Source organism: Setaria italica, chromosome VII (genome assembly GCF_000263155.2).
Source record: "Setaria italica strain Yugu1 chromosome VII, Setaria_italica_v2.0, whole genome shotgun sequence".
NCBI classification, from domain to species: domain Eukaryota; kingdom Viridiplantae; phylum Streptophyta; class Magnoliopsida; order Poales; family Poaceae; genus Setaria; species Setaria italica.
In genome coordinates this window covers 9,217,672-9,227,016 of record NC_028456.1, presented here as the reverse complement: position 1 = coordinate 9,227,016, position 9,345 = coordinate 9,217,672, and the positions used below count along the sequence as shown (strand labels likewise).

Below are 9,345 nucleotides of genomic sequence, written 5' to 3'. Positions count from 1 at the left end.
CATCGTTGATTTCTCCCTGCTCACCACCAACTGAGAAAGAGTGGGATACATTTCAAAGGGGTGCCAGAGGATCGTAAAAAACCTGCATACCATAATGGAAAGCGTGTCTTTGAGATGATAAAGGATGCAAATGTAGTCTTTGGAAAGGATCTTGGTAGCCAACCTGTCCGAACGACGATAACGGATGTGCACCCATGTGGAAGAAGAAGTCAATATTTTGGAGCTACCTTATTGGGAAATCCTAGAGGTCCGCAACGCAATAGACGTGATGCACCTGACGTAGAATCTTTGCGTAAATGCGCTAGGCTTCATGGGTATTTATGGGACCTCAAAAGATACATTGGAAGATGACAGGACCTGAAAGCCATGGGGCAATGAGATGACCTACATCCGAAAAAGAGAGATAACGGACAGCACTACTTACGTTCTGCCAATTACACTCTCAGCAAGGAAGAGAAGGATAGCATGTTTGAATGCTTGAATAGTACGAAGGTCCCGTCTGGGTACTCCTCGAATATAAAGGGAATAATAAATGTGAAATAAAAGAAGTTTACAAATCTGAAGGCTCATAACTACCACATGTTGATGACCCAGTTGCTTTCGGTTGTACTGAGGTGTGTTCTACCAGAGAATGTCCGATTGCCGCTCGTAAAGCTATGCGCGTTTGTCAATGCGATTTTGTAGAAGGCAATCAATTCATCCAAGCAAGCAAAGCTACAGAATGATGTGGTGCAATGTCTTGTCAGTTTTGAGTTGGTATTTCCACCATCCTTCTTCAATATTATGACGCATCTCCTGGTTCATCTAGTAAAAGGGATTGGTATTCTCAGACTTGTATACCTGCACAATATGTGGCCTTTCGAGAGGTTCATGTCAGTCTAAAAAATAATGTTCTTAATCATACCCATCCAGAAAGAAGCATCGCCAAGGGATATGGAACAGAGGAGGTGATCGAGTTTTGTGTTGATTTTATTGACTCAATTGACTCGATTGGGGTTCCAACTTCATGCCACGAGGAGAGGCTGCAGGGAATGGGCACCCTTGGAAGGAAATCAAGTTTGAGCAATGATACTGATTTGTTTGACAAGGCACACTACACTATTCTGCAACAGTCATCCTTTGTGGCTCCATATATCGAGCAGCACAGGAAGATGGTAGTTTCCAAAAACTTGACGAAATCCGATGCTTGGCTTACACGTCATTACATGGAAACTTTTCCCTCAGCCAGGGACCTGCTAGCACAATCATGAAATTCCAAGGCTACGAGATAAATGGTTATACATTTTACACGAGAGCCTAGGACCAGAAAAGCACGAACCAGAATAGTGGTGTCCGCATAGATGTCATAGATAGAAAAATAGCAAGGAGTTGTATTATGGTTTCATACAGGAGATATGGAAACTCGAATACGGACCGCTCTACATCCCTCTATTTCTTTGCAATTGGGTGAAGCTAACTGCCGTAACCAAAGATCAGTGTGGAATGACAATAGTGGACCTGAGCAAGACTGGATACAGTGATGAATCATTCGTATTTGCCAATGATGTGCATAAGGTTTTCTATGTGAAGGACATGTCTAGCAAACCCAAGAGAAATCCAGAAGAACCATGGGAGCCAAAGCGCCACATAGTTCTTTCAGGTAAAAGAAAAATCGTGGAAGTTGAGGATAAAACAGACCAATCAGTTGATTATGATCAGTTTGATGACATGCCTCCATTCACTGTTGAAGTTGACCCAAGCAACTAGTAGCAAATATTGCAAAATAAGGAGCGCGGCACCAAAAGCCTAAACATTGTTAATATCGGCAAGAAGCCGAGTTGGGACCACCAAGTGAGACCAATCACCGAGGCAAAGACCGGAGTGAGTCATTGCTATCGGACAAACGCAGCTAAAATAACAAAGCCAGAGGGAATGCGTGGCTTTTTTCTAATTCTATTGTGTTGTGTTACGCGGGTGTGATTTCACAACAAGATCAACAAATTACAGAGTTGTTAAGAACTGGTCACTGATACTGGTAAAGTTGCTAAAAATGGGGTGATGAAAACATGTCAGTTTGCTCCACTCGAGTTGCATTTGGTCACTTTGGCGACGACCAGTCACACGGTCGAGTTGTTTCTTCCGTGCAATCATTTTGTTGTGAAGGATCTGAGCACAGCATCAGACCCCAACAGAGAGAAGCTGATATATACGTGATCCATCGAGTAATCAAACTCATCTGGAGCCAAGAAATTAAGTCAAGAAAACAAATTAGTAGATCAATCAAGACAGGAAAGTGTATATGTAAGAATTGTATGTGGAGGTAGGGGTGGTAAAGGACCCTCAAATTTAACCAAGTAAGGATCGGGCTTAATAAGAGTCGAGCCACAATAATATATGATTTTGAGCTAAAAATAGATAGAGCTGAGTTGGATTGTGAAGGAGGCATAGGGGGCATGATCCATTACCACCCCTACGTGCAAGTGATCGAGCAGATAGAAAAAGAATTGTACGTGCAAGTGACCGTGCAAGCTTTTACAGGTCCACTCCGAACAAACCTTTTAAGTTTTAACTCTATTCCGTTTCACGAATTGAGGTCGTTCCACTTGACTCTCCCATGTGGAACTGCCGGCCGTGGCATAGCTGCATCTGCCACAGCACCTAGGAAGTTAGGAGGAGAATCTGCACACAATAATCGCGCATCACGAAATTGGTAAGGATCGCTGCAGCTACTCGCATATAGAAAAATTAGACTTTTCTGTGGTAACAACAAAAGAATAGATGAAAAGGAAGAACAGCTCGTGACCATGCACGGAATGGTAGTGATGGAGCTGCATCTGCCGCTGCACCTATAAAGGAAGGAAGCAACAAAAACACCATCATATCCATGTCACCATGCACGAGTCGTCCTTCATTCGGAGGTGCAGGTGCAAATGCAGCTCCATCACATCACCCTTGCTTGCTCCCATTTCTGCTATGATGACTATTCAGATAGTATTTTTAGGCTGGCATAGGGCAAGAAGCACCTTATTCATGGCTCATAAACACAAACCAGCTATACACATGAATATATAGTCATATGGTATATACACCTTATATAGCCTTGAGAGTTTGGACAAACTAACAAAGCGTCATCACTGAGAAAGAGAGTCTCCATCGTTGGGCTGGCATCGCTAGTGCCGGCCTTGCACGGTACAGCTCGCACGTGGCCCATCGCCACGCTTCACATGGGCCATGCAACCTAGGCCAACGGCGGCGCGACACGTGCGGCTCCACACGTGTCAGGCACCTGCGACGCACGAGGGAATGATAGGTGAGGCACTGGGAGGCTGATTGAGACACGGTAGCTAACGCGCGTGACAAGCATCGGCGTCATGTGTAGGCAACATTTCGCGCGTCGTTGCTTTGCTCATGGCGGACTTAGACATTCGATTAATGATCTAGTCTAATATAAGGTTTTACACTTTTTTTACTTTTTTTAATACGATAAGCAGCTCTTGCATCTGGTTTTTGCTCGAAAAAATAAAACTCTATCAACCATCAGTTTCAGTTTCCAGCTCTCACCGGATGCCTTCGCCGATTGGTCCCTATGTCATAAGTAATCTTCTTTTGTTGGAAACAAGATCATCACCGTACGCTACTACGGTGCTACCCACTACAATGGCCTCAATCGCCATCAGATATTACTCGCAATTATGTATCCTCAGTGTTGATCAATGTTGGCAAGTGAAAAGTGGAATGATGTAATGAAATGGTTCAATTGATTGAGGGTATTGTTACAGATATATACAAACCCAAAGGGTATGGAAGGTGTCCGTTCGGGAAGGACATACCCCTCCCCGAATGGCCCCTTCAGTGACTTGTCATTAGCAGTTGCTAATGCTAATGATGTCATTAACTGATTATTAAGTAATTACAGTAATTGATCACTAATAACTGTGTTTCACAACACTCCTCCTTATCAATTATTTCATGTAATCTTGTATGGATAACTCCTTCAAAAACCTTGTAGGAAAAATATAGGAGTAGTGTAGATATGTCACAGGAAAAACTCATTGGGGAAAATATAGGAACAAATGATATATGACAAATATGATTGCTTTGTAATGCATTTTGCCTCATTAAAAATTTATATATGAGAAAACCTTGATATGAAAAACTCATTAGAAAACGAGTGCAATATTCATAATGAGAAGATTATGTATAGGTTATATTAAGGAATGACTCCCCTGAAGCTTGCAAATCTTTGAGTGGTCTCGTACCTATTCCAAAAATATATTTCTGGAATAATGATGTTGGTAAGGACTTTGTGAATAAATATGCAAGATTATCACATGATTTGGTTTGCAAGATTCCTATCTCACCATTTTCCGTGAAGATAGAATAATTTAGGAGCAATGTGTTTTGTAATATTGCTCTTTATATAACCTGTATTCATTTGTGCAATAGAAGCAGAATTATTTTCATAGATAATTGTAGGATTCGTGATCAAACCTATACCACATGACTGTTGTATGTGATTAATCATTCTACGAAGCCATACACATTCACATGAAGCTTCAAATAATGCAATTTTAGAATGATTTATGGATGTGGCTACAAGAGTCTGTTTTGATGACTTCCATGATGTAGCCGTTCCACCATGTAAAAATACAAAGCCTATTTGAGATCTGGCATTATGGGGATCAGATAAATAGCCAGCATCTGTATATCCAATCATAGTTTTATCTTCGCCAAATTTATAAAATAAGCCAAAATCTATTGTGCCTTGGAGATATCTGAATATATTCTTAACTCCCGCCCAATGGCATTTTGTTGGAGCAGCGCTATGTCTAGTTAGTAAGTTTACCGCAAATGCAATGTCAGGCCTTGTGCAATTTGCGATATACATTAGCGCTCCAACGGCACTGAGATATGGAACTTCTGGTCCCAATAACTCCTCATCTTTATCCTTTAGTTTGAATTGATCTTTATCAATATTAAGAGATCGAACGACCATAGGTGTTTTGGATCGATATGACTTATCCATATTGAATTTCTGCAGAATTCTCTGGATATATGTAGACTGATGTATTAGAATCCCTATTGGGAGATGCTCAAGCTGTAAGCCTAAGCAAAATTTGGTTTGACCTAAATCCTTCATTTCAAATTCCATCTTAAGATGGTTGCGTGCTTCATTTGTATCTTGTGTATTCCCAATGATATTGAGATCATCAACATACACAAACATAATAGAAAATCCATTCAAGGATTTCTTGATGAATACACATGGGCAATCATCATTATTGGAAAAACCCTTCTGTAGAAGGAATTACTTTAGTCGATTGTACCACATTCATCCCAACTATTTTAAGCCATATAATGACTTTTGATGTTTTACACAATACATGTTGTGAGAATGATTCTTGTTCGGAATATCAAGTCCTTTAGGAATTCATGTAGATATCCAAATCTAGTGACCCATAAAGATATGTTTTCACTACATCCATTTGAGAGACCAAGTTGACATGTGCCTTGGTCTATTTGTGATGAGTGATTGACTAGATGATTTGAGGCTTTACTAGTTGAGTCCATATTTCATATGCACTTGATTATGCTAACAGCTAACCGGAGGTGTGAGTTGTGTTGTGGTGTTTGTATAAAACATATCTTGTGTATTGTGTCTCTTGGCTTGTGATGTGCAAGTGTAGGATGCGACATGGCGGCCGACGGCATGAGGTGAATGTTGCAGGTATGCCCTAGAGGCAATCATAGAGATGATGATATTCCATTTGTATCCATGATTTATATTGTGTTCCTTGAATATCCATTAAAGGCTACTTGAATTGATTTGCAATTATGTGAGTTGTGTGTGAAACTCTTTACTTGTATGGTTATTCTAAAGTTGTCCCTAGTCGGAGTTCATGTGAGGACACACATGAATATTAGACTAGCACATGTATTAGTTGATGACTATGTTTCACAAGTCATGGACATGGAGATGTTGAACTAATAATGTGGGCACATGTGGAGACATGTGATAGGACTGACCCAACACGAGAAGTAGTTCTCTCTTTAAACAACATATACGCTTTGTCCTTAGACCTGAGATTGTCGCATGTATTCAAGATGTGGATCGACCTACTTAGGGGCTATCAAACGCTACACCGTAACAGGGTAGTTATAAAGGTAGCTTTCGGGTTTGTCAAGAAGCATGCTATGAGACATGGTCAATCAAGATGGGATTTTCCCCTCTCTGATTGAGAGTGATATCTCTGGGCCCCTCGAGTGATCGGATCCGAAAATGCATGGCCATGCTACGTACGGTTAAGAGTTAACCTACAAAGGGATTCCGAATCACAGGATCGAGAAAGAGCGGTCGGCTTGAAGCTAGACCAAATATCGTGAGGCAAAGGGAATAGCATGTATATTATGTTGTGATGGTTTGTCTGATATGATCTTCGTGTGCGTATAGGAGTTGGCACGTCTTGCTAGAGGCCGGTACCGACTATTGGGCCGAGTAGGAGTACTCGGGCCATGTCTATACGTATCCGAACCCATAGGGTCACACACTTAAGGAGCTGGAAGCCCAATTCGGATCTGATCCGAGTTGGATTAGGTTTAGAAGTACTAATGGGCCTCGGACCCAGAGGCCTGTTAGGAACCTCTATAAATAGAGGGGTGGGGGCGTCCTAGGGTTTACACCTTTTGGTGAAACACACCTGCCACGCCTCCCACGCCCTCTCCTGTTGCAACTCGCGGATCTAGCAGTCCAGCTTGCGACGCTTCCTCCCTACACGTGTGGATACCTTGGAGGTGTTGCGCCTGCAGCACTCGGACGAGCCACGACGAGCCGCCGACGAGCCACGGCACGGGGGTGATGTTGCTGCACGTGGACGAGCTGCTGAGGAGCTCCTGGATGTTGACGTGATCGACTACATACAACTACGTTGATCGTCTTCACTGCATCGACGCAAATCTACATCTTCCACACCAGTAGTGCGTCGAGTGGTAATCACGTGATCCTTATACGGCAGTTCTTCCTACTTTTACGTGGTAGAAATTTTGATTTGCGTTAGTGTAGCCTACCTCATATCCCAACAGTGGTATCAGAGCCGTAGCTACTTAGTTTTGGATTCGGGATGTGTGCATATGGAGATATGCGAGTTTTCCGTTTGATCTATGTCCTGTTTTCGTGCCCTTGCTGCCATGGTAGTGTAACGACATACTCCTACTAGTCGGTTTCCGCCATCGGAGTTAAGTGATACACGTAAATCCAGTTGCAGTGAGCGAAGATCAATATGATTGGTCGAATCGAAATCCAGGGTCATACACCAGGCGCATTAGATGTGCAATAGTAGATGAGATCTACTGCCGGGGTCGGGATTTTTGCCGTATGCATATGCTTCGGTAAATCAGCCGTAACTTTTCGGTACGATCTCGGATTGGGGCGAATTTTATATGAAAATTGATCTACAGAAAAAGTTACACATGAAATTCAACTGCCGCGCTGATTTCGGCAAAATTAGATTTCCCAAATTCGGCTTGGAAGATGGAGTTTCGGGCCTCCGAAGTTTGAAACGTTAGGGCGCCTAACTCTATTTTGCAGGATGTATGTATGTATCTTGTGATCAGCATGGCCCCCTTGTGTATGTGATGCATGTGTGTAACTCATTCGTGACCTGCGTGTCGCGCGTACGGCAACACGGCAGGAGCCATATGTGTTGTCACTTTATTGTATTTAATGGTCTGCGTACCAATCTGTGATGATCCAAGCAACTATGTAATCTTCATTACTAGCTTCTTTACTAGCTATTAGGCATAATAGCATGTTCTAGTTCTTGGAGGACTCATCACCAGGAGGATGGCGCACATGGAACATGGAGATGGAGATCACCATGGTGAACAGGTTCTATGGAGATGGAGATCACCATATGAAAACGGGCCATACTGTGTCACAACTGTGTGAATGCTATTCTGTTTATGTTTTACTTTCTGCATGCTGTGATGTTAGAAGTAGAACGATCACTCACAAAGTTTAAGTTAGTATGCCCTCCCAACTAAAACTTGCACCGTCCCATGTCTTGTACAGTTAGTGGTGAGTCTATGAAATTAGGGTACCACTAGTTTTCCTTGACTAGACGGGTTTGTGTCGGACACTTACACGCATAAGGGTTGGTTTGCTTAACAAGGTCATCTTAACGGTTAAGGACTTAGGCGCATAAAGGTTGGGCGCCGAGACATAGAGATGTCACCCAACAACAGGAGTCATATGTGATATGATTAGCAAATGTTGCTTACCGATCTACCTTGTTTGCTAGCGGTGATGCTAAAGCTCACTAGTGGACTTGTTAGTTGTGGATCCTGAATCACTAAGTTTCAATAGAGGGATATTGATTTTAGTGGGAGTAGATTCTGTTAAAATAGTTTAATGTGATTTGCTCTATCATGGATACGTTTGTCTTAGTGTATTTTGCATTATTTTGTTGTAGATTAAATGGCACCTAGCAGCACTACACCGTTTGCTTTGCGTTCGGTCCTTGAGAAGGACAAGTTGAATGGAACAAATTACTCGGATTGGATCCGTAACCTGAGAATTGTTCTCAGGGCTGAGAAAAAGGAAGATGTTCTAGACAACCCACTACCAGAAGAACCTGCTGATGATGCACCCGTTGCTGCTAAGAATGCTTACAAGAAAGCATGTGATGCTAACCTCGAAGTAAGCTGCCTTATGCTTGCTTGCATGGAACCCGAGCTGCAGATGCAGTTCGAAACAAACCATGAGGCGCACGATATGATCGTGGCGCTTAGAGACATGTTCCAAACACAGGCCAGGACTGAAAGGTTCAATGTGTCTAAGGCCTTTGTTTAGAGCAAGCTAGCAGAAGGCGCAGCAGTAGGACCACACGTAATCAAGATGGTTGGTTACACTCAACGGTTGGAGAAGCTAGGCTTCCCACTGGGCCAAGAGTTGGCCACTGATTTCATTCTTTCGTCTCTTCCGCCTAGCTATGGGAACTTCATCTCGAACTACCATATGCATGGGATGGAGAAGGGTCTGAATGAGCTGTGTGGCATGCTTAAAACAGTAGAGGCTGACATCAAGAAAAGCTCTAGTACCAGCCATGTGATGGCTATACAGAACAAGCCTAGCTTTAAGAAGAAGGGCAATTCTTGGAAGAAGAAGGGCAAGGCTGGAACGTCCAAGCCAAACCCAGCGCCCAAGGTTAAAGCTGGACCTGGACCTGCTCCAGACAAAGAGTGCTTTTACTGCCGACGAGCCACGACGAGCCGACGACGAGCCGCGGCACGGGGGTGATGTTGCTGCACGTGGACGAGCTGCTGAGGAGCTGCTGGATGTTGACGTGATCGACTACATACAACTACGTT

At 43.0% G+C, this 9,345-nt stretch overlaps 1 long non-coding RNA gene across 1 annotated transcript; it reads right to left on the bottom strand.

Annotated features, from left to right (window-relative positions):
* Nucleotides 1-1,763: 1,763 nt before the first annotated feature.
* Nucleotides 1,764-3,026, bottom strand: LOC105914836. Its single transcript, XR_001164532.2, has 2 exons — nt 2,535-3,026; nt 1,764-2,215 (listed from the first exon to the last, which is right to left on the bottom strand). It is a non-coding gene; the product is annotated as an uncharacterized LOC105914836 (long non-coding RNA).
* Nucleotides 3,027-9,345: the final 6,319 nt, after the last annotated feature.